Raw genomic sequence first — 27,956 nt, 5'->3', positions numbered from 1 at the left:
ACACTTATATAGCGCTTTTCTGGACAGTCCACTCAAAGCGCTATACAGGTCATGGGGATCCCCTCCACACAGTACAGTGATGAAGCCAATTCATAGATAGGGGTTATTAGGAGGCCATGATTGGTAAGGGCCAATGGGAAATTTAGCCAGGACACCAGGGTAACACCCCTACTCTTTTCGAGAAATGCCCTGGAATTTTTAATGACCACAGAGAGTCAGGATGAGATCAGTCAGTCATCCGTCATTGTAATCAGACTCAGATGCTTATGGTTTTGATTCCACAGTAAAGGAAAGTGTAAAGGGGCAGAGAGAAGCAGGTACAACAAGGAGAGTTGCAGATAGGAGGCTTCAAGGTGAGAAAGACACCCAGACCCTTTGGACAAGGCACTGTAGACACGAGGCACTGTAGGCGCCACAGGGGCAACTGGGGCAAAGGAGAGCAGTGTCATTGTTTGAGCCATGTTTGGTTTATCTTGGCCCCAAAACAGCGTATGAACAGAGAAACGGGCAAGAGATTAACAGAAAGCTGAATGATGCTGAAAAGTGATTGTGGTTTGGTGGTGTTTAAATAGTCATTATTGCAAAACCTGAAGTTACAAAGGAGCCATAATGTAACACCTTGATTAAGTTGACTCATGTGTGAAGAGCACTCAAACAGTAAAGAACCACACATTAAGGAATTGTTGCACATGCTTCCTCATTGGCCTAACTTTAACCTAATTGATTATGATGAGGTGAGTTTGATAAAACAGTGACAAGGGAAAGTTAATCGAAATGTGAGAGAAAAAATATACGGTAATACACCGCTAAAACTGGGTAACAGAAGGCGAAGGATTCGTGCAGCTGTGATTGATAAATACTGATGAGACAATCTGACAGTATAATGTCAGTGAAAATATTTTTATGATATATATGTCAGTGTTGCATTTTTTTATTATGAGATGAATACATTTAATTAGAAACATCGATTCAAACTTTAAATTATTATATATATGGATAAAAATACTTTATTTTCTTTTCAGTCAAATTCTTGATTATATTCATTAGTGTGACGGGAGAAGATATTAATGGTGATATATTTCTAATTCTAACAGAAAAAAAGCAGCACACAATGTTTAGATAGAAGATGAGATTTCACTGTTGTTGCAGGGATTAATATAGCATCAGGCATAATGGATGCCTGTACTTGCTGGAAGCTTTTTCCAGCACATACAGATATTTGTTGCAATGAAAGTGCATTCAGGGGAGAAAAAAATCATAATTCCAGCTGTAAGAATTCAAAGGCAAAACGCTGTGCAGAAAGAAAGGGGTGTTATACTGTAACTTAGAATTATAATTGAGTTCACAATGTGAACACCCCCAAAATTAATGGAACAGTCCTACTTCATCACCAAGGTCAATGACAACTTATCATGAAAGGATAATACTTCTTTCTGTACAAAATGATCTCCATTCCTCAGAGAAAACATTTTGTTTATTAATTTTACTAAAATATAATTCACGTTAAACACTTGAAATATTACAAATGTGTCTCTCTAAGCCAATGTTTTCAATTTAAATATATATATGTGGTATGGAATGTATTTGAATCACAATCCAAAAGCCTTGACTAAAGCTCCTAATATGTTTATATACCATGTATAAATATATGAGTCTTAACATTCATTTTGACCTGATGGCTAAGAAGGATGAAAGGTGAGCAGGGTCAGAAGGAGTCATACCGTGTTTCATCTTGCTGAAGTTTACCTACATTCTAATTGATAACCATTGGCATCTGATCAGAAGACCTTCAAACAGAGCATACATCTTCGTGGGTTCTTTAAGCAAGCCATCTGGTGTAGCTGAGTTAAACATTCATTAAATCATTCTTCCTTCGACCATACCAGAGATTTAATTGTATGGCTTGTGGTGTGCTTCTTGTATGCAGACACCTCACACTTTACCTAGCTCAGGTATACAAAAACGGATATTTATTATTCACTTTAAAAATGAGATAGACATATCTATAATGTTCACATTCAGATCTGCTTGTATGTCACAGTAACATGTTTATCATAGAAGAGGTGAAAATATTTAAAAAATAAAATATCATTATCATTTTTAACATTTTTAACCTAAGGTTCCTTTACATTTTTAAACTTTTACTTTATGGAATGTTTGCTAAAAGTTTTTTACATTTTTAGGTGAATTTACGTTGGCAAATCAAAAACTGATTTTTAAATGGGTTTTTAGCTCTTTCAGTCACCATGTCACTTGCTTAACTGCCTTGGTGTGATACTGATAAACAGCAGTGTGTCCACCTTCCAGCCTGATCTGAACCTGAACTCACAGCTGAGCAAGGCAGGGTCTGATTGGTGCGGGGATAGGAGATCTCTGAGGGAAACCAGGTCTGCTGCTTCCCTGTGGTCCAGAACTTCCAAACCAGTGCCCCAGTGCAGCGACCACAGACACTACTTCGGATGAGACGTAAAACCGAGGTCCTGACTCTCTGTGGTCATTAAAAATCCCAGGGCGTTTCTTGAAAAGAGTAGGGGTGTAACCCCGGCATCCTGGCCAAATTTCCCATTGGCTTCTTTGAATAGTCGCTGTGCAAAACCTGGGCACATTCCACACTGCGCTTGGAGCCTGAAGGTGAACAGTGCCGTTCAGTGGGGGGTCAAGCGGGTCCCTTTCCTACTGCTTTGGGCTAACAGTGACTCATCAGGCCAGGTCCTATCCTGTTTCCATGACATTAAGCAGAGAACCTGTGATACCTCCCACCCACCTATGAACCGGACACTGGTCCATAGTAGGACTTATCCAAATCCCTCCAGTTCTGACCAAAAGCTATGTAAATTAAAAAGCTCCTTCCCACAAGGTCTGAGATCACTGGACTCAACCCCTACCACTGGATCACACTGATGTTCTTTTTTTTCTCTCACACTGCTTGTCTGACTTTTTTTTAAAGTTGTATGTTATTTAACAACTAGTTGTTGCTGCTGTTCTGTCTTTATGTTTTTTGGGGATTCCTCTAATGTCTTTGTACTGGAGCATACATTCAAATGAGCATTTCATTTCACTTGTGCATATGACAAACTAAACTGAACTGAAATAAATGTAATGTACTGTACATGCAAGGAGCTAAATACCCTACAGTGTTTTTTTCTAATTCCAGGTTCCAGAGACATTTTGAAGAAACAACAAGTAATCTGCTCCTCAAAAGTACATCTGTATTGTACAGACTAGTAGAGCTTTAAATGATAACATAATGCAGCACTACAGAAAATTATTATTATTATTAAGCCATGACGGGCTTTTTCAGTTTTCAGGGCCAATTCTCTTGTATCCTGCTATTTTAACACACATATTAAATAAATAAATACATCTTTCTAGCAGATTGTATTGCTAGTCAGATTTTAGCTGTTGAACTTTTTGGCATTTTTTCTTCTCTTGTGATTTATTGTGAGACAGTGTGCAAGTGTTATTGACACACGCGGCATTTTCTGCGTAATTCAGCCACCCACAGTATATTTCAATCTGCCAGTTACTTGAAAGAACTCCAACACATTTTAAATATGATATATCTACAGTCAAGAGGAAACTGACTTCTTGTGGACTTTTTCATGGTCTTATTTTCTCATTTACGGAAACTAATATGTTGTGGTTGTGCTGTTATTATTTTCCCGTGATGATGAGGAAACGAATATTCACATTTTCACATTTTTCATGTAATTAACATTTTAAGATTAATTCAATAACATATCTTAGTTAAAGGTGACTATCGATTTTCAATCATGGAATATAAGGAAGAGCTTTTGCAGAAATTCCTGAAATGAACCACTAGAAGAAAACACACAAAATACTTTTATTTCTTACTGTGTGAATCATAAATACACACCACATCCTGTAAGCACAGACACTAAGATCCGATCCCTTGAAACCATATTATCAAAATGAAAGACAAAAAATAGATAGTTTTGCTCCTAGAAAAATCAAGAAGTCCCTTAATGATTTTTTTTCTTTTTTAACCTATAAAGGCGTCTGTTCAGTATATGACAGAGCTTGTCTATTCTGAAACAATAAAATAATTAATTCAAAGAGTAAGAATTTGAACACAAAAGATTTAATAATAATAAATCATACATTAGTGTGATTAAAATGACACTGACATAGCTGGGTTTTCCTTAAACTGATGTGGCAGGGTGCCTCCAGACTGTCACTGAGGCAGACAGAGTTTGAGAAACCACTCTGGAGTGCGGTGTCTGTCAGACTCTGCCCGTGTGAGCTAGACACGCCTTTAAGCACGGACAGCCAATTAAGCTGGAATATGTTAAAACTGTGGGCATTCTGTGATGTGAACACTAGTGAAGTTACAAATTAAGGCCAATACTCTTTCCTTTTGTGATGTTATTTGCATACAATTGGAGGTCAGTGTCATGAGTGATGGGGTTTAACATTTAATTCATATCCTGATTTTTCTTGCAGCAGAGCTGCAGGATGCAGAATTTGATGGATGGGTGAAAACACTCTCTCCTAGATATCCAGATGTTCATCTTCCTGTCTTAATGTGCACATGAGCTCAGGTTTGTTTACCGAGTCAAAATGCTATGAGCACATTTGAAAATGCACCTGGAATTTAGTGTTTGATTCTTGGGAGTATTCCCGGCTAATTCTGGAAAATGATGATATACCCAACAAGGCTTATTTTATCATTATATATATTATATTAATGAGGACGATGATGAGTGCAACAAACACATGTGCATAATAAAGATAATAAAAATTTCATTGGGTTTTCCTTAACTGGAGATTGTGATAGCTCTTAAGGTTACACAACTAGCAATATCAAAATGCACATGAACATCGGAGTTGCAATTGTTTGAATGCTGGCATAACCTATCAAGATGAATACAGCATTTTCAATGTGATCCCAAACTGGGCTTTCTTTTGATTGACAGCCTTTGTTTAATTTGAGGGAGCTAATGTATATCTGGATGTCAAATTAATATTTACAGGCTTTAAGCATTTTAATTAGATCTACAGCACATATTATGTAAAAAAAACATGTTTCCATTAGATTGTGTCAGATATTTTAAGGTAAGTGGTTTTCTCTAAACAAAATACCAGTACAAACCAATATTATTAATTTTAGCCTGATTTGACAATCTAAATATGAAGTGAATTGTTTGCGAGCAGTGACTGTGAGCACCTAAATTTATACTTGTCCCCTAATACTGGGCTGCAGTTAATGAAAGGAATAAAAATGAATCAATTAAGTGATGTTTCTCATCCTCAAACATGCTTATCAGCAGTGAGTATTGCAATACAGTGCAGACCCACGACCAAAAACAGCCAATCGATCAAGGAATGTACAGTAGCAGCAGGTGGCTTCTCCAACCACACACACACCTCCCTTCAGTACTGTCCACCCGATCAATGACATTTCCTTTAATGTGAAGTAAAAAATGCACAGCTTCAACCACTCTGCCATTGATCACATAATAACTAGCAGATGACAAACGGGAACAAAAACAGTTTCTGTTATAGCTCTTGCTATCCTCACTTGGTAAAATCACAGTGGTTAAAAGCTGGTAAAGATGTAACTTTTCACATTAGCTCCACAGGGAGCCGGTCTCCAGTGAAGGGCTCAGGAGCAGACTTCTTAAAACCACCCAATGTGTGAGCGCAATTAAGTTATGTGTCAATATCAGCCCCTGGGGTTATTCTTCTTGTTTGTTTCTGTGGATCTGTGCAAGAACCATTCAGTGCACTGCTGCTTCAGATAATGGCTTGTAACGTTTCACAGACAGAAGTCAGTATTGGTCAAGGATGAAACATCCCCTTTAAAACTTCTGATTAAAACCAGTCAGAAATGAGAAGAAGGCAGGCCTCTGTAGTAGGTACTCTACACAACGCACACACACATCTGAAACAGTCAATGGAAAATAGCTGCAAGTGTAAGAGAAACATAAAACTGGTTTCGAGGAATACATCAGCACTTCTTGATACTACTTGATACACAATGTTATCTAGCAAAAATAGATTCTGTGAGATGGATCCTTTAAAACCTACATACAAAAAACATGTTAATGACATCAGAGCCAATCATTGTTAAGAATACAAATTCATCTGATCAAAAATGTTTCTTGAGTCTAAGCTGCACCACAGGACTGTGTGTGATGCCACTAAAGAAAAACTGAACAGGGTGCATGTGTTTCTGGAGGATACAGCAGGATTTCTGGAGATACATTGGTAGACATTCATTTTAATTTCAGTTAAATCATATGTAACAAGCTCTCTGATTTAATAGAATTAGTTCTCTGTTTCTTTGTTGAATATGAAACCAAAAATTGGTTAACTTAAAATGAGCACTTTTTAACTTGCAAAGTGTTTTATCTCAAAACAAATGGAAGATTTATATAATTATATCTCTACATTCAGAACTGGTGTTTTTTTAACTCTTGGATTATTTCAAGGTTACATACAATGATTTCAATTGTGTTATGAAACTGTGGGACACCTTTTGGTAAAAGGATTACCCTCAGAAATAACCCAGGACTATAAGAGGCTTCATTTTTAGTACTAATTAGTACTTCCCAGAACGTGTCTTAAACTGAAAAATAAATACTTTTAAAACTCAGCACCTTACATGAAGGAAAAAAAAAACAGAAAACTACAAGTCTGAATACTGCATATGACTTTAAAGAAGTATCTTGAATATCCCATGGCTTTGTCTACATTTCAGACCTAACCACTTCACAGCTAGTATACTGCACTTGGGAGTTTGTGACCCTGTTGTAATTCTTTGCACTGCACATCCTTTAAGATGTATGATAAGAAACATAAAACAATTCAAACATGAGAACAAAGGATGATTTAAAAGAAGAGGAGGCTTCAGTTGATCTTACCTAAACTCTTCTTGTCTAAGTGAGGGGTGAGAAGTGAGAGGAAAATGTGCAGATAAACATGACCAAATCTGAAACTCTACAGCATATCTCCCTGGCTTTGAGACAGGTCTCTGTGACAGGAGGCCAGCTAGAACACAGGCCACCTCTCAGTGGGGGAGGATGAGAAGAAGAAGGAGATCTGTCCATCCCTCTCAACCTGAGTGCTTCTATGAAATATATGCAAACTCTAATCTCGGATTCCAAAGTTGACGGACTGTTCTGAACGGTAATTTTTCTGAAAATCGAATTTATTGTGAAGGCACTGTTTCTGTCATATACCATGTACAGTATACAGTTGTGGTTATGTTCGCCAGAGTCACAATACTTTTAAGATCTTTAAAGCCCAGGCCAGTTACATCAGTATTTACAGTAACTTAATATTTTATGAGGGACAGATCTGGAGTATCCCACAATACTGTTAAAAGGACTTCTTTGTCCTCTGATAGCACTAAAGTATAATGTATAGAACCAGTCATATCGGAGCACCCCTCGGCACTGTAAATTAAGCTCCTGCAAATTAGACTTACGAAGCATTTCCAAACAGCCATCAATACATCTTGAGCTTTCTAATGTTCTGCAGCAGGCATTCCCAGTCAGCTACAGCCAAAGCACTGTGAGTTTAAGAGCTGACAGGCCTTCGGTGGAGAATGACTGTTGGGAGCCTTGTGATAGGTGTGTGAGTACTGTATTAGGAACATTATGACCACTCAGGCGCACCTAAATCAGATGTAGATAATCTCATCTAGGAGCCAGAGAACCTGCAAGAAAAGCTCTTGCATAGGGGCTTGTGTCATTTTATGGAAAAAGAGATAAACCAATATCACTATGGCAATCTAAGTAATACTAACAATGCCTTTAGTTCCCAATCTGTGTTAGAGATTGTGTGCATAACTTCAGATTTCCTTTTCTTGTTATGAATAAAGCATAATTTGTGCAGCACTACTGTGCTTTATTAATAAATAATTATTGGGTGGAATGGCACGGCTGCAGCAAATCATTTGTATATTTACAAATGTTCATCATCTATTATTCAAATGGAATTTTGTTCCTTATGGGATATCAATAACACTTTTATCGAAGTGTTACTTTACATTTCACAACGCAAAATACGTTTCGAGGTCAACAAACACTTAACAGCTTGAAATGTGAAATTATAATTTTTACATGTGAATAAAATAAATCTTTAATAACAATTCTTTATAAAGTATTTGAAGTTTCTTAAATGTGGCAAAGTTAAGAACACAGAAATAGAGCAATACCAGAAATATCTCTATAGCCAGCGCACTGAAAAATTGAGACTGGGTCCCTGATCTTCTCCATACTTTGGTTACCTTTTATAATGTGTTGCATCTTTAAAAACACATATAATAATATTACACAGCCACTCTACTCTTTTTAAGAAAAAAGAGAACATCCGGGGATTGTTTACTTAGTGCTAATCCTTTTGGTATTTCTGAAACTTAAAATCTCTTAGATTGCTTCTCTCACAAAGGCACGTTCACAAGACCTTTTATAATAAACATACGTGTGTTGCTGAATGATGAGTGAGGTCATTACTTTAACAGTGTAGTGAAAATTCATGAATATATTTTTGAAACCCCAAAATATTAATATAGGTGGGTAGCTGCGTCAGCATGCGTAGGCTGCAAAGGAACAAGTAATAGGTTTATTCCATGCTGAAAAAAAGAAGAAAGAGAACACAACGTTTCGGCCGTGGAGCCTTCTTCAGGTGTGCACACCTGAAGGCTCCACGGCCGAAACGTTGTGTTCTCTTTCTTCTTTTTTTCAGCATGAAATATTAATATATACATGTTATTAAAAAATTCATAGGGTAGCAAAATACAGTATTTTTTCCACAAATTTGTATTAATTGCATTTTATTGAAGGATTTGTAAAATGTGTTCTGCTGAAACAGTGCTCAGCATATAGAATTGCAAAGAAATGGGTAAATCAACATATCGCAAGTGAACAAAGTAAAGGAGTTAAGATGAGCTGCTATTAACAGTGTATGATGCCACAGAGCTGCTGTCAGTACAGTATGAACTGTGGAGGCTTGATTGGCACGATAAGGAGGCATACAGAAGGAGATCCTTATCTTCTTCCTGTACGGCATCTGTGAGACAGCGCTATCGCTCTCGAGGGCAGCAGAGAGGAAAACAGGATAAAAACATTTATTATACTGTTAAACTTCATTTGAGATTTGACTTCAGATTACATTTCACAGGTGTTAAGTCCTAACTTCTGTAAGTCTTCTATAAATTGTTGTTCTCTTATTTTTTTTAAAATATGTTTCATAATTCTTTTTTTCAAAATCAGTTTTAAAAAAAGTCCTTTTTGTTATGTGTAAAGCAGTGTTTTGGCTGCGTGCTTGTGTACTTTAAGCATCTTTTTAAAAAGTAAGACGAGCACTGTGATTTGAGTTATAAAGGAGTTTTGCTTCTTACAATTCGATATTAAGCAAAAAATCTATTTTATTAAAGTATACAAATTTAAGAACGTTGGTAGATAGTTCTAGAAATCATTATAACACAAATAAAAACTCCTAACATAAGTCTAATAGTACAGCCATACAATTTATTCTCTCACATTCATTGCATGAAGTGAAGGTTAATTTTCTGTGTAAGTCATTATCAGAGTGCCGTTAATGCCAGATTTTTTGTAGACCTTTCAACTAACAAGCATTTATATTTTTATTCCTGAAGAGGATTATTTTGTCTTCTGAAATGAAAAACAATGTGCTCAGATACTAGTCTTTTGGAATTAAAAACTAATGAATGAATATGGCACCCTGGTGAATTGATGTAATATATATAATATACATACATATTTATAATAAAAACCATTTAAAAATGTCATTTGTGAGAATCTGAAAAATATTGTTAAAAATAAAAAGGCACATTCTTGTACATTAATATGTACTGTACAAACAGCATAGTTGAAGGTTACTGAGAAAACTGAAAAGCTAGTCAGAAATGTGGGTGAATTATACCTGTGTTTTATTTAAATGTCTGTTACAATGGCATTTTTTCTCACATAAAAATGCATTTCTTCTGATATCATATGGCACATTTGAATACTGAATATGTACTGCTTACCCAATAAAAGTAGTTTATTTTAGTAGTTATTATGCAATATTAAAAGAGCTGGTTCTGTCCCTTCCAAAGTAGAAGCAAAAAAGAAAGTAAAAGCAAACACTATATAATTCAATATTATTTTAATGATTATAAAATAGAGTCTAAACATTTAGCAGATTTTCAAAATAGTTTCTTGCAATTAATTTCACTAGTTATATTTTATTATAGTAATTCTCAGTATAAAATGTGTTGCATCCTTCACTTTCCATAACATACAGTAGCTTTCTCATGTGTAGAAACCTGCAGTTAGGTTGTTACTGTCTAAAATACAATTTACAAAGGACTGTGGTAAATATCAGATGATTTCTTTTTTCACAGCTGATGAATTTTAACAACCATTACTTATATAAATAGCAAACATTTTCCTCATACAGTATGTCTTAAAAATATTTTTAATGCTTGAATGTAGCTTGAATAAACCTGATGTCAAGAAAGAGAGGGGATTCAACTGAAAGGTAAGAATAAAGAACATCAGAAATGTAATTTTTTTTGTAACATTCAACGCTCTTGTTGACAGAATATTTAGCAGTTTGTTTTCTACAGTACTACAATTGCTAATTATACACAGAAAACAGAAAATTTTAAAAATTAAATCTCACTCTAGGTCTGGAAGGTAAAGACATTATAGTTTTAAGACTTTTTCCAGCTAATCATTTTCATTTTGTCTTTGCCAGACAGAAGTGTTTTAAATGTACAAACACTGTTATCATTTTAACCTTTCTGATATGATATCAATGTATTTCAGATTTAATAGCATTATTCAATAATGTAAATACAGTAAACACCTCATGTTAAAGCACGTTTTGAAAAACAAATGGAATATCCCTGCCTGTTGCAAGTCCATTCCAAAGAAAACAATAATGCACTATACTTTAATATAAATTATAATTTTGTGGAAGAAATATAAGAAATTCCACACAAAAAATATAAGAAATATTGTTATATAAGCTTCCATAATGTACTTTACAAAATATTATTTTTTGTGAAGCAGGAAGTTGTATGTCTGAAAATGATATGGCTTTTTAAAAAACTAAAGGAGAACTACAATGCTACACTTCATCCAACTACTAAACTGTTAGATAGAAAGCAAAACCCATTGAAAGTAGTTTTTAGTGTTTGCAATGAGACTGTATTTCCACACAAGCTATAAATAGGAACTGAAACGTAAGTTTAGCTCAGGTTTGCCTTAAGTGACACTTTAAATCCATGGTGTATTTCTTCTTAAGTTACAATGGAAATATTAGATCTTAGTTGTATTTTGTTGGTTACATTTTTAGTTCTAATCCTAGCTGAATTTCTAAATATCACCAGCTTCTACTACTAATACTAATACTACTACTAATCATAATGCATTTGCAATCAAAAAGCACATTGATATATTGATCTATTTCAAATTATTTTTGGTTACTTCCATATCTCTGTTAACTTTAGAAGTGTCTGTCTGCAGTATTTAAACATGCACTGCAAATTGAATCAATTCTCATAGACACATGTAAATTATTTTAAGGAAAAGCCATATATCATAAATTATTTAAAACAACTGGGACAACAATATGTGATCAAATCATAGGAAATAAGAATGCACTCTGCTGGGGGCGCAGTGTGAGAGACATATCAGATCTTAGTTTGATGCTAAATAAAGCAATATTTTCAAATCTGCTTATGCGAAAATAATTGGTAACTTACATGTGCAGTGCACTGTTATTCCGATTTCTCCTTCTTGGCCCTTGTTTACAGAATGTTAATTGGAATGTTATTTTCAAAGTGGACTCTCTATTTTCCATTTCACAGAACATGCAGACTTTTGTGCAGTTTTTTTTCTTTTTTATGCTTTTCATTAGCTTGCTTAACTTTTAAACTTTTTTTTTTCTTTAACAAAAGCTGCTTTTGCTTATGGCAAAAAACAAGTTTATAGGAGAGCAGACCTACACACTGACGTCTCACAGAAGCTTTGTGCCTTTACAAAATGGATAAAATATCACAGAGTTTAGGTTGGTTTTAGAGAAGCTACTGTGGGATGAAGTCAGGGGATGAATATGTAACAGCAGAGCTTTGTAATATTTCAAAATGTTTGAAATTTATACAAAGTATTCAGCATGATTTACTTGTTTCTTACAATTTGAAGCTCTTCTTAAGCAAATCAGTACCTTATGGTGATCATTTATTTCAGTTCAACTGAAAACCTCATAAACACAAAACTGCAACTTTGCTGACAACTTTGCAGATTTAATATTCAAAGTTGACTGTTATCTATTTTTCTTCATTAACTTCAGTTCTCAATTTTGAGATTATTAGACAAAACAGATATAATTTAAATTACGCAATTAAAAGTAGTTTAAATGTCTTTCCAAAATAGAAAACATCATGTATCAAAATTAAGAACTGATTTTAACTAAAAACTGTATACTGTATATATTTCTTTATAATTTTAAACACTTTTTATCTTAAAGGCCAATCTATTTTAAATCTGGCTATATTGTGAAACTTCCATTTTGAGTTGAAGACTATTTTTGGCTGTCTGACAAATGGTGCTGAACGCTTTCAGAAATGACAGGTGATATAGTGCAAAATGACAGATACTAGTAATACAGAATAACATTCAACAATAGTAATTATTATCATTAGAAATATTAACTGCTACACCATTAGTGTTACCAACAGTAATATTTTACATGAAATAAGAAAAACATCATGCATACTAGATTATTTAGAAATGGGTTTGAAACGAAATATTTTAATATAATAATACTTGCTTTTAAAAGGAAAAAACTGAATGAATTAACAGAAGTAGCTTTATACCTGAACTTTTTTGAAAAGTTTTTTATACATTTAATTAAAAATGGTGATTGTATTTTTTTATAAACACCTGGTATAGCTATTAATGCATAGCAAAGGTACATTTGTTATGTTTCTGTTATGTAATCATGTTAATAAAAACATGAGCAGTACATTTACAGTTTAGTTTCTGCTTTGTTCAGAAATAAGTAGTAGAATAAGTACACTTATTTACATGTTCAAATTGTGTTATTTAATACACAATAATATTAGACATAAGAACAAGTAATAGGTCTATTCCAATGCTGAAAAGAGAAGAAAGAAAACACAACGTTTCGGCCGTGCAGCCCTCTTCAGGTGTGAGAAACATTATTTACATATTTAAATGTACTTGTTTTATGTACTTTTATAATCATTTTTATTTTGTATTAACATTTTGTCTCATTATGGTATGTGTACGTACTGTATTGAAAGTGAAGAATTATATTAAACCACTTTTCTGCACTTCAGGTATTTAAGATAGCGCATTTCCCTCCAATCATTAACTTGAGAAAACACTTGCCGTGTACAGTACTGTAAGTCTGTTTTTCAAAAAGGTGTTGTCTAGAAAAGCAGTGTTATGGATCCTTTTGATTGATGTAAAAAAATAATTAAGGTATCTAATACAGACTAAAGCATATGTAACTGATATTCATCTATTTAGCCCGTTTCAGCGAGATATTTATCGCCACTGTAAATACACATTACATAAATTGTCAGACACGAAAGTGTTTGAACTTCAGGGAAGCTGGTAAGCAGGCGGTGAGATGCGGCGTGCCTCGCTTGCACCTTACCGACCGTACTGTATGTAGGGCAGCGGAGGGTACGGCCGCCTCCTGGCACCCGGAGCGCAGACCCGCCCAGGTGGGCTCACCTCCGCACCCGCAGCCGGGCCGCAGTGGGGGCGCGCGCGCAGGTAAGGCAGGCCGGGCAGGAAATCAGACCGAAGCCGCAGGAGACCCTGCTCGCTCGCAGCTGAACGGGGAGCTCGGCGCGGTGGCGCACACACCGCGCTGGAGGAGAGGCACAGCCGTGACGATGAATCAGCCAGGGAAGGCTTTCTCTCTTCCAGCGAGAGTTCTCCTTAAAGCTTGCTCTGCACCATCTCACATCAGCGACAGGCATAACGCAACATTTGCGATAGTCTTTTCACACACAAAAATACCCCCCACAGAATATCTCTTAAACCGTTTTAATTGTGAACTTTACGTGTACATCAGTGTGTTTGTTCCAATTAGGTATTCTCTGCACAATAGAAATACGGTTTGTTTTACAACGATGACGACTAAATGTATCTTTGGTATATAAAGATATTTACTGACTAGAAAGCAAACATTTTATGAAAGGGCTATTTGTGTGAAAATGTGTTTAAGAAATCATTTCAGTGGACATTTCACCTTGGCAATTATGATTATTTCTATGGAATGTCAGCATTTTGAAATAAATGTTTCTTTCCTTAGAAAATCAACTGCCATTTGTGGTTGGATATTTAGAATAGTTAGAATTACTTACAATAACACTGTACCTTTTGTATATCCTGCAATTTATATATTAGTGTATTGTAATATATCCTAACTGCGTCGTTGTAGGATTATTCAGACCATGACCAACGAGAGAAGTGGGAAGAAGTGATTTAACCCTGAACATGTACTCGACTAAATACTGTCCCAACCTGCTTTCACACCGATGTGCTAATGAACAGCAGATGTGTTTTTTTTTTATTTGAGATATGCTGTAGGTCTAAATGTAAATGACAGGGATTTTATATGAAGCCCCAAATTTGTGTTATTTATGCCCTGATTAATGTTAAACTTAGCGAGAGCCTCAGATGAGCTACTGCACATGCCAGATCAGGTGCACATTAATTATTTCAAAATATTTCAAATGGGTTTTATGTTTTGACCTTCCTGGAATCTTCCCATGTGATAAGCACTCAGAGTGGCTATGAAGCCCACAGAAACACACCGATTCAGAACTCACATCTCCCTCTCTGTGGATACTCTTACAACTGTTGTTTTATGTTAATCTACACTTTTATATCACTAAATTAATTCAAGTGCAGCACTTTGCTTTGGTGTAAACAGCTTGAGCCATTTTAACAATCTGACATGCCTTGCTGTTGCTCTCCTTAATGAAACCTTTTAATTCTTTTACAGGGAGACATTTGCCTTTTACTGTGATTTCAATAATAATAGTTACAATGACACTAAAAAGAAATATTTACACATACATACTGTATATAGGTATATACAATGTTCTTCTGCTCTAACATAGTTCACTTGACCAGTCAGGCTTCTTTGATGCATCTGTCACATAGCGTGTATAAATAAATTAATTAAAGCTGTCTGTCATTCTGAAGGATAGCCTTCATATTTCCCAGTAAAGTTGGTGAATACTGCCGCTGATCTTTTCCCTGGGTTTGACTGGCTTGCCTTATCTGGGATCGTGGGCAGGTCTATTCTCTTATCACTCTTTCATTTTTCCCAGGCTGTGGCAACTCCCAACCTCTCCCTGAGAACATGGAGGGCTGTAACATAAGCAGGATGTATAATGAGCCTTCTTATTCCCATCCTGGAAATGCTAAGTTACTGTAGCTGTTGCATGACTGCAAGGAACTTCACATTGTAGAAGGAAATCATACATTATTTAGACAACTATTGGGTTTGAAAAGTTTGATATTTTTCCAGTAGCGAAATTTCCAGTTTATGGTTTCCTAAGACATCCCGAGTTTTAGCCTTGCTGGTCCCATTTAATAGAAACTGTGCTACTGCATGCACATAGTGTTAAATGCTTAGCTCGAACATCTACAACAAAACATCAATTGATGTGAAATTGCAGGTTTACACTCATGCCAGGCTTTTATATGATCATTGTATTTAACATAAAAAACAGTTTGAATGCTAGGTAAGCATTTTATCAAATTTAATTCAAAATTTTTTTCAGTAACTCTCTTTCATACTATATAGGCATATACTTGTATATCTATAAAGAACCTGGCTTTAAAAATGTATGGGACTTAGGAAGTGTCAGCGATAGGCAACATTAAAATATACTGTGAGAATATGTATAGTAGTATATGTACAGTACAGTATGTATAACTGACACTTACTCCAATTTTCATTCAAAGTTATTTTTCCTTCCTCTCATTAAGCTGTAGCTTTTGATCTGTCTGTCTCTGTCAGGTCCACTAAAAGGTCTTCTTTCAGGGAACAGACTCTTTCTTTTACTTTAACAGAGTGATTGCATAATGTGATTTCAAAAAGATAAAAGCAAATGTGTTGGAGAAGTTTAAGTCTTTCTAATTGCTTAAAAAGGCATATTAATTTCTTCCCCTTCAGCAAGGAAATTAAATTGTCTCTACACCTAATGGTGCAAGGGATTTCTAAAACTACATATTCAGTTGTAAATTTTGAACTAGGAATTAAAATGAAGGTGACTTTTGGGTTTTTTTTTAAAGATCAGTTTAAGGCTGACCACTATCCACTCTATAGGTCTGATCCTGGTGGCAGAAGTCAGTACTGCAAGCCTCTATGTGCTGGGCTGTCAGGTGACTTGTACTGTGTTTAGTGAGGCAATAAGTCTTTTAAACTAAAGCTCTTGAGCTAAATGTGGAATCACATTATTATTTAGAATGTTATTTTTTTTAATTCTGTTAGGGATTAAATCATCTTCAAAGCCTATTATATCGTGAACTCTAAGGTAGAAATGAAGACCAGCATCTTGTCTTCGAGAAAGGCAGTCTTGTCACAGGAATGGGCACAGAGCAGAGTTAAGTTTACCCAAGTTAGATACAGCTACCAGAGAAGGACAAGTCCATTATTATCTGAGCAGCATCTGAAGCTCAGGCAGAAACCACAGTGAGCTGTAGTGGATGCGACACATGCTCTACAGCTCGGGAAGAGCCTGAGGGGATATTCCTCAAGCGTTGCCAGAGAAAACAAAGTTTAAAAACATAAGATGGTTCTATAAAAAGAAATGAATACCTCAACATGCAATAATATTTTTTAAGAACGTATCAAAAATACTTGGCCTCTTCAGCTCAGTCCACGGAGTCTGCTTCCATACCTGTTATAGTACATTCAATGACTACAGGAGATAACAAAAAATACAACATTTCTTTTCAAAATCATAAAGTTTTGCAGAACCATGAAGTTACCTAAACCAGTTATAGTTGCAGAAAGCTTTAAAAAACCACATTACTACTACTATTGCTGTGGATACTGTGCATAGTATTATTAAAAATGGACACAGGAGTGCGTTTATTGTGATATATCACAGTTAACAATGTTCTTGTTCATTTCTTTATTTTATTGCATTGTCGGTTAAAATGTAATTACAAGCTGTTTTTCAGACAAAATGGGATTCCAAAGGATATCCTTCTGAGATGTAAATATAAAGTCTGAAGACCTAGGATGTACCTTGGAAATCTAATCTTTTTAAGAGCTATCAGTATTCCAGCTGTGTGTATACATAATAAATACATAATGTATTTTTTCTTACTTAGATCAAGTGAAAATAACCTTCTGGGTAAAATATTGGACAACTGCATTTGTCATTGTATGGCATAAAGGAAATATTAGCCCAATAATGTAAGAGGAATGCAATTTAACAGAGGGTTTCCATGATTCTTACTAAAACTTAGTGTCCCCTTGCATGTTTCTGCTCCAGAGCCCTGTCATGACTGGCCTCAGTGTAACATAGGATCTATTCACCCTATTGGCAACAAGTGAACACCTGTCCCCACAGAGAAGCGCATTCCTGTAAAGCTGCAGACTAATTTGTTATAGCTGTGTTTTTGTTATGTGTTATTACTTGTAGTAGCCATGGCATAATTCTACCAGTGTTGAAAATATGAAAAAAAATTGGCAAAGTAAGAGCAAGATGGTGTGTTGTGTTAAAGTATGTGTGATTCTTTATTTTTTTCTTTCTGAAGTTGATATTTATTACATGTGCTAAAGCGAAATGAAATCCGATCCCTTGTCTGACATCTTCCACTTGCAGTGAGACACACACTTTTGCGTGGTCTGCATCACCCCTGTTTTGTGATTACAGACATTATATACTAAGTTCTAAATGACAACCCCAAATTGCTACGGAAATTCAGTCTCTTGTGAGAACGTCTTACAAGAAATTAACCAAAACTTAAAAAAAACTTGAATCTGCACAATTTTTAACTTACAAAGTAAGAGTGTTGGCATTCATAGCTAGGACATAACTGCTTTTGTCTGTAATAGATACTCCCTCTGCTTTACAAAATTGGCTTAATAAAATTGTATCAGTGCAAATGAATGATTATTTGGTGCAAGACACTGATGAAAAGTTACCCTGTTTTCTTAAGAGATACTGTTGAACTGTAGAGCTGCTTTTGTAACTCAGCTGTTTGCGTCCAATAGTTGCAGACAGTTTCAGCTATTTTCTTTCACTGGTACAGTGCTGCTGCATGCCATTTTAAACAAATGAGACCAGTGACCTATAAAATGAGGTTTAGATACCTTGAAATCCCACCCACTGTGCACTCCTTTCTCTGATGTCCAAGCGGACGCTTTTTCTTAATTTGATTGGCATATTCTATTTATTATCAGGTAACTGAGTCCTGCAGTTATTTGTTTTCAGATTATCCAATAAGGGAAAGACATGGTGCACTTATACGGCAATATCATTGGTCTAAAGTGTATTAAAAAAACAGGTTTACAATGTTTAGAAAGTTAAATGCCTTCCTAGTAAGGAGATGACACTTTATTGTAAGGAACTAATTTATGGCCTAAGTGACCCAGTCTGAGCAGTTTTAAGCAGCAGTCAGAAACAATTTTGATTTCTCTTGGTTAAAATTAAATTTCATTCCTGGTTCTGAGACACATTTCTTGCCATAATATGTTCGCTAGCCTGTCAAAACACCAAAACAACCACCTTGGAATAATTTGTGCTGTGCTATACATACTCCAAAAAGACAGGAAAAAATAATGTTACCATAATTTATTACAGATTTCTGCACAATGCAAAATAATAATTCAATTACAAATTACCAGGAATGCAACGAAACTCGTACTTACAGAGCCAAGTGTTTTTTTCAATCTTAGTACATCCACATTCCTGTAATTTCTTTGGTAGTGCTTTAAAAAGTTCTTATTAGACTTAATGTTCCTTTAGAGAAGCTGAAAGAAAGTGTCTAACAGGAGCTCTATGGCTGTTTGATCTCACACTCGATAGTGACTGGATTCCCCTGCTGCTACCCCCTTTGGTGTATATTGGTGTCTGTCACTGATTGAAATTATTGCTTATTTTAGAAATGGGTTCTTAAAAACAGCACAATCTTATCAACAACATTAGCAGGGCAATTGTGTTCCTTGAGCATTTTAATGAACTTTTGGGTTTGTTTAATTTTTGAAATGTAATTCTGCCCTCCACTGGCACACAGAGAAACACAGGCTGTCGGTTTTCAGCACAAGGAACAGGAAGGCTTAAAATAAAACTCTGTAAATGAATCACACCAGATACTTCTATAGGAAACCACACTGCTCTGTTTAGAAAAGGAATTAACCATAAAGACAGCAGGTAACAGAGTTTTTTATGTATGATTTTCCTTTGCTTTCTGTTGTTTTTGTGTAACAATTTAAAAGCCCCTGATCTATATATCCATAAAAATGTGTAATTATGTTCATAAAAATATTTAAAATAGATAACTATACTAAAATGTTTATTTGAGGCTTACTGTAAATTAAAACATACAATATATGAATAAAATAAATATATTTTTACATTCCTCTATTAATGGATGAGCAACACACTTTGAAGATCATCCATCGCTCGTCTTAATCGTCTTAATTTTTCTTCCATTTCAATTCTAAGATCAATGGTAGATCATCACACCTACTCCTTCCACAAGCATCCTGTTTTTCTTCTCAAATAACCCCTTTTTTAAACATGGCAGTTAAAAAGCTGATTATGAATGCAGGATTGCACCACACTCTTGTAAATCTGTTCCTAATCAGAAATATGATTTTTTTCTGATACCTGTGGGTTTTGGTTACAGCGCTTGTCAATCTGTAAAAGGAACACAGATCTGAGCTCCTGAATTAATGCAAATGATCCTGTGGTATGTTTCTAATAAACACTTTATTCTACCATCCAGTCATCCTACTACAGTACCTATAAAAAGTATTCACCCCCCTTGGACTTTTTCACATTTTATTGTGTTACAGCATGGAACCTTAATGTACAGTATTTAAGAATTTTTGCCACTCATCAACACAAAGTACTCTATAATGTCAAAGTAAAAGAAAATCAAGATATTTTACTTAATTAATTAAAAATAAAAAATAGAAAATAATTGAATAAAATAAAATGTGAAGTTCAAGGGGAGTGAATACTGTTTATAGGCCCTGTATGTCTATGTGAATGCATGCAGGAAACCCAAAAGCCACATTTATGTTTGCATTCGTGAAGTACTATGGTGGGATCCTCTCCGAAGGGGCATCACTCCCTTGGAGGCAGTGGGTTCAAGCAATACCAGTGTCACCTGGAGTGCCAAGGCTTGCTTCCCGTGAGTCAAGGCCACAGGGAGAAGGCCACTCCCTCCTCTCTGAGTTCCTTTAGTCTTGGGAACTTTCACAAGGTGCTTCAAACCATACTTTCCTTGAGCCTTGGTTGCTCTAGTGGATGATAATACATGCAATTAAAAATATGAGATTTTAGTTCCCTCCTCAAGGCTTTTAAAGTTTCAGCAAATCAATATACTATTTCTCCTGACTTTTACACTCAGGGCACTCCAGTGTGTCATGTACTGTAAGTGTGTAAACAATCCTGAAATACCTCAAAACAAATAGCTCCAGGGACCCTGCAATTCATTCTACCAAATATGTAATTTTACTAGTCTGAGTGGTTTTGTTAGGAGGAATTTCAGTTCTGGGAGACTCCTGTGGAAAGCTCATTTCATATTAGTGCCAAAAACTACAGTTAATTATATCCAAGATGTGCCTTTATGACCTGCATAAGTTTTAATGAAGGCACCTGGATTTCCAGCAGAAAAAGCAGCACTGAAAGCATTTGTCATTTTTATTTTATAACTGCACCAAAACCTCAGCATATCTCCTGAGCAATATTGTGTGTAGCCTGCTGTCCAAAAGTCTCATACATATACTATGCATTTCACATTACCACGTTATGGGTATGTTGTAGTGGAGCGTGCTTGCTTGTCTCAAATACTTGTGTCTCTGAAAATCTGTGGATGGCTCAACTCTGAGCATAGCTAATTTCAAAGAGGCCTAATCTGCCCTGAAATCCCACCATGAAGCATTTCATTAATTTAAGCAATAAACTCTCTGTCACAGTTCCTGTCTTGCTGATAATAAAATCATAGTTTTGAAAAACATAATTTACCCTTAAACAAAAAATGTACCATCTATTATGGTTTTAGCAATCACTGCAGTTAAAATACTTTAACGACTTCTGCTTCAAAAGTAGTACATCTGTATGCATCTCTGCGATTCTTTGATCTGATGTGTCACGGATGTATACAGAATTAGCTGCATTGTCAGTACATACTAACGTACAATTGCAAGGGTATAATTACAAATAAAATATTAAAATCAAATATAATAAAGCCTCTGTGATTTGTTTTACGAGTTTTTACTAATTACTTCCTTCTTTTCTTCAAGCTATGTACAGGTACTTTAGGAAACTTAAGTATTTCATAGCTGTAGCAGAAATTTCCATTACCTTTCATAATCTGCATTGTATTATTATTTTTAAAGGATTAATTCAATAATATGTTATTTTGTGACATTTAATCATTAATCACATTTATATATTTTACAATTTAATTATATGTTTATATTCTCACACATGTATTCATAAGGTAATATTATTGAATTTTGGTGTAAAAAATTGTGTCAATTTTTTTTTGCCCATCAAAAGTAATTATGCTCCAAAACTAGAATAAAAAATATAAAAAGGGGATTAACAACACATGTAAAAAAATCTGGCATACAAATCCTGGAAAAGATGTTCATGGTTTGAGAATGTGCAGGTGATGTTTTGTTGTTTGTTATATATACTGTATTTTTAAATCTGAAGTTGTAATGATCTAGGTATACCAGCACATACAGTACAGTATATTCCTGCAGGGGTGAAGAGAAACAGACAAACAACTGCTGGAAAACAAAACTGAAATGGACTCAGGGCCAATCCATGCAAATTTGTTATTAGCAGTATATTAGAGTTTCTTGCAAACTCAAGCAAATTCAACAGCTCAATTGGCTTATTCCTCCTATCTTGTGTTTGTTCAGAAGTTACATATACGGGTATATGTAGAGACACAGTTATTATCAGAGACTAAAGAAAGAAAGGGGAAAAAAAAATAAAAGCGTTCCAAGCTATTGCTGAAACAATCCAATTACAATGCCTATCAAACTTAACTTCACAGGTTATAGCTTCTAATTGCCTGACAAAAATTGACACTTCAGTTGCAACACTGTAATATAATAGGAGGCCAAATTAAATTTGATCGAGGGGCAGAAAACGACGCTATCACTCAGCAGCGCGGAAAGAGGAGATCAACTAGCATGATATAACGGATCAAAAATGAAAATTATTCATTAATCGCGTTGGTTTTCCAATAATGGAAATGACACAGTTCAGACGTCTTCGTAAAAACACTATTAATTAAAGGGATGATAGATCTAACAAGGCATGGAAACCAGCAAAATCTTCCTCTCACTTGCCTGTTTAGGTGAGGGATGACAGAGCTCGCACTCAGAACTTTGTGCTCTTGTATCACAACACTTTGAATTATTTCATAACGTGAACAGCAGCAGCCACTTTTTAAATACTGCCAGGGTACAGTGTGCTGGAGATGGTGAGTTTTATTTATTTAGGATGTCAACGCCTCTTAATTTTGTCACTCTTGATGATCCAGAGCTGTCCTAAAAAAATGCCTTATGCTTAAATTCTTAGTTATCATTCCTTCTGTGAAGTTATTAGACTCACAAGGTAATAACAGCCTTTACATACTGCACTTTTCATGCAATGATGTTTATCTTCTGACTCTTGTAATTTTGGTGTTTCTGCAGGTTGTCAAGGACTCTTTAAAGCAGAGGCACCTGGAGAACTGGGAGAAGCTGTTTAAGTGTTCCAGTTAGGCACCCCTACAACTCTACACCCCTGCTTCTTACTGTAGACCCCAACTTAGCAATATTGCTGGAAATGAAAAGCAGCTTCTCTAGGACACTGGGCATACAGGAGTACTCAGAAGGTTTTCAGTGCACAATTTCCCAAGTATAGGATGGAAGAATTACTAAGGTCCTGCCTAAGAACTGTAGAACAATATAATTCCATCTGCATTAAAATTGAAGTACTGCATAGGTATTTTGCATATAAGAGAAGGGCTTAGCTTTTACCCTAATCTCTCTCACATAAACAGAAATTCAGACTGGATCCTGGCAAATAGATTGCATTTGTAGTTTTGCAGGTACTGTGTTGTGATTGTATTTATCAAGATGTTTTCAAGAAAACATATAAGATGGCATAATAGTGCATATTTAGACACCACAGTACAGAATGACACAACACAGTGGTATTCTTAAAATAGTAACCACAACGTGCAATTGTGGTGCCTGGTAATAAGATTTGCAATATTGTGGAATTCCTGAGAGCTCGTGATGTTGTATTTACAGATCTAATCTCTTCGACTTAGATTTTTTCTCAGCTATAAGATCACAAATTTCACTAGAACTCATTTGTGTTTCTAAGCAGAAATACTTGTAAAAGGTATTGTATAATAAATAATACACAAAGACAGAATAAGTACAGAAGAAAAAGGGAAATGCATGCTTGTTTTGAACACCTCTTTCATGAATAAAAGGTGTTTTCCCTGGACTATGAATCATCAAGAAGTCAAGATGTCAATAAGAAGCACAACACTGTCATGACAATAGGGACAAGGCAATGCATCAGAACACCACTCCTGTTGGTCTGTCACTGGAATGCGATGCACTGCCACTTGACCATTTTGTAAAAGTGCAGCAATGTGCACTATTTTGGGTTTTATATCCCATTTTACAACAGATTTACTTTAAATGCAGACTCACAGCAGTCCTGGGAGGAGCTGTGCATGGCTCACTGTTGTTCTTCTTTGCATGATCATTAAACAGAAAAATATATTATATATTGAAAAGAAAAGAAATGGTGCCTTTTAAGCTGTGGTATTCAAGGATCTAAACATTATTAGCATTCTTCTTTTATTTTTCTATATTGATGGCTATTTTATGTCCTATCTCATCTTCTTCCACATCAGTGCATTCTTGAAACACTCAGCTACCTAATCATAACACCTGCTGGGAGAGGTGGGACTGGGCTGCAAGAGTGGTGTCAAACTATAAAACTGCAGCCTTTCAGTGTCTCATCCCTGTACATAGCCCTAAATATTTCATTAACCTAGGAAATTGAGCTTAATTTCTGATCCCAGCATTCTTAATGAATAAAGAACTTCCCAAACCACCTAAGACTGCCAAGCAGGCAAGATCATTGCTATATGTTTTAATTTATTAATTAACCTGAACAACGACAATGTTTAATGGTATTGGGCTGTGCTCATCATCATCGTGTAATTAAGATGAGGGTCAGTCAATAGCTGTCATCCATCTTCTACCTGCATTGACTGAAACTGTTTTTCTTCCATTTCCACTTAAAGCAGAAGAAATGGCCAATAAAATTCTTTTCAGGAGCAGCATCTCTTTACTGACAAGATTCCATGAAAAGCCAGACCTTCACTGATGAACAGCTATTGATCATTTTTAAACTATTATGAACCAGTTGACAATTCTTTGAGCATTCTCATTTTATGTTCAAGTCTATTTCATGAAATATTCATGAACTAAATCAATTGTTCCCCACTAGATCATGGAAATTGAACAATTATTAACTTTTTTTCAGTAGGGAATGAAACAAACGTTTCAAGTTTTTTTTTCTTATTAGACTGACTTCTTTTGATTTGCCTAATGAATCGGAGGCCGAACTTTATAATCAGGGATTTTTTGAATGTTTCCAATCCCATTAACCTTACATGGGACCCCAGACAATTCAGTCAAGTGCAACAAAATGCAAGGAATCCAAGAAATTGATATTTGACACCTAACAAATAAATAATAATGTATTATCTTTGCCAACTATTCCATGGTTCAAGCCCTAAAGTAACTGCTGTGTTTCCACATTCTTAACTACGAATTCCGTTCTTTGCATCATTAACACATTACATCTCTTGCTGTAAGCTGTGTACTTGCAATAAATTTGCTTTAATTGTTTACTTTTAATAAACAATATTTACCACTGAAAACGGATGTCATTGCTCAGTACTAATATCATTGCTTGGTGCTGATGTCATTGCTTGGTGCTAATGTCATTGCTCAGTGCTGATGCCATTGCTCAGTACTGATGTCACGGTTTGGTGCAGGTCTCCAAAGTCATTTGTCTTCCTTCTGTCCATTCTCCCACACAAAGGGCTCAAAGGTTCCCATATCTCCACCCCATTTCTGCAAGGCAAAACATGCTTCCCTAATACTAATAACCCCTGTTTTTATAAACTGTCATCTTTTGGTATTATCCCTTCTCCTTTCTTTCTTTGCTTTTAACTATTATTTTTTTTGCATCCTTTTGGTCTCTACGCCTTCTATTCCCTCTGTTTCTACAATCTCCAATATTTTACCAACTGTCCCTGATGATTAGTGCTACACATTTTCATCCTATCTGTGTTAGTGTGAGTCTATCGATACTCATGCACACCAGTGCCAAAAAAGAAGCTACTTAATATTGGTGCATCTCCTGAATCCTTCTTTCCATACGTCTTAAGTTACACTCGCCTACATGCCCCATCTGCATGAGCCCCCCTGTGTTCTGTTTGTGGAATCAAACTACTTTCTCAATGGTGTGTCTTGATTAAGCACAGCTACTTTATGCTGCTGATAAAATAAGTCAAATACAAGCAACAATCACTGAGCAGGTTTGTTCTTTATTATATGTTATTGTCTCCTACGTAGACTTGCTTTGGCCTTTGCCCCTACACCAAAGCTGACTAGTATGGAGGCAAGTCATCAGAGTTAGCATTCAGTTTCAGACTGGCTGAGATTGATTTTTACAGACCAGTTTGCTATTGCACAATAACAGCTAGCAGTGATCAGTGACCTAGTGCTGCTGGCATTTTTCCCTCTACAAAGCCTGGGCTGGGAGAAATTTCAAAGGGGTGACCAGGTGGACATCACCCATTTCAGTGTTGAGACGACCTGCCCACAAACAGAGGTCAGACAGGGCCAGACATGACATAAATCAATCTGACAGATGCACTCACACCCGCATGAGTACAGTGCTGCCCCGAGTAGATGCCTCCTGCTCAATGCACTGCTGGCATCATTGCTATTTCGATGCATTGTTCAAGGGTTAGCTGAATATTTGTCAGCTGATTCCATTTTAAGGCTTGGAAGGACAGTCTTTGTTTCCTCCAGGTGGCATGACTGTAGAGTATCAATGAAAAGGCACAGGCTTTGTTCTGTAGAAAGGACATAGGGAATGTTTTAAGCCATTTGAAAGATCCTGAAATTAAAATGTTTTTCAATCTAGAATCTACTGTGATCTGATCCTTTGCTATTAGATCATTGTTTTCCTGACTATAGAATTAAATGTTTCCCTTCCCAGTGAAGATCAGGAAAGCCTATGAAGCGATTGGACTGAAGTAATGATTTAAACAACGTATGTGTAAAAAGTCAGGTAATTTCAAAATCTTAATCATTTAAACTATTTTTCCTGCCAAAGTGTGATTGTGAAGTGAAGAAAGTGGCATGTTTTCATTTATTCATATTGGTCACTCATCTCTTCAGTATTACAGTTTCAGGCTGTTTCAAGTGTTTGTCAGTTTGTCAGATAATTGTTATGGCAAAGGTGATTGATGTGCTGTGTTATCATGGCAGGAGCTTTGCAGCAACAAATTTATTTTGTTGTAAAGAGGATGAATTGAGAACTTTTTATAACCTCAAAGTAAACTGATAGATACCCAATAATCCACCTGAAAAAAAAATGAAAAATATGAAAGCACTGGCTTTCTGACTCTGCAATTGGCAGGAGCTGGTTAACAGATTGCAAATCTGGCATTCACCAGTGTTAGGTGACCATAAAAAGGCTCTACCATTTGGAAGTGTCTGATAAGGAAAGCTAAAGATCAGCTGACTGGGATAAGGCACAGGTAACGTTTCTGATCTCCATAAATAATCAATACTCTATTCTAGAAGACCCAAGTAAATGTAAAGCAAAGTAACTGGTCATTTACGTTCAAATGGTAATGTATGACATATGTGTATTCAAAAGTCACGTTTTGGTTGGTTTATGTAATGGCCCAGAGTCAGAAGAGAGCATAGTGAGTTGACATACCTGCAATTGTTATTCTTTAATTTAGGCTCTTGCATGAAATTTCCACTTACCATTGTGAAAGCCAATTTGTAAGTCAATGTGGTCTAAAACTGCATGGGCACACGGCCTCTTTTTTCTTGGCATGAGTGAGGGATATTTTTTTTCCAAACATTCAGACATGCACAGTTGATTTCAAATGTCTGGCATGAACATTGTCAAGGCCTAATTTTGGCTGGATATCAAAACAATTATATTGTTCTCTCTTTCTAAAGATATCAATAGCTACAGATAATACAGATTCACAGCACAACTAATTACTAAAACATCATCAGTGGCTGGCACATTTCTGTTGCATCGGTTGATAGATCCCTTGTGAAGGGCTTTTCTGTACTATTTCTTTATGTTCCTAACAGGCCACTGTGCTCTTATTAAAGGGCATTTTCCTATTTTGCAGCCATTACTTTTGCATTAGTGTATCTTTATTTTTTTAATGCCAAGTTCGTCAAGCTTTTTGACAATTTCAAGTTATAATATACCTAGGTATAATATGTTTTAAAAAAGGCTCTCCAAAAACAATTTTTCCAAGTTACAGCAAAACAGATATATTTAACAAAGCATTTGTAATTAATTTATCCTCGGTAATATTTGATGTTTGCATTTCACTGAAAGATTAAATACTCTTCAGAGTTGAACC

The sequence above is a fragment of the Atractosteus spatula genome, chromosome 9 (genome assembly GCF_055471065.1).
Source record: "Atractosteus spatula isolate fAtrSpa1 chromosome 9, fAtrSpa1.hap1, whole genome shotgun sequence".
Lineage (NCBI taxonomy): Eukaryota > Metazoa > Chordata > Actinopteri > Semionotiformes > Lepisosteidae > Atractosteus > Atractosteus spatula.
This window is presented reverse-complemented; position numbering follows the sequence as displayed.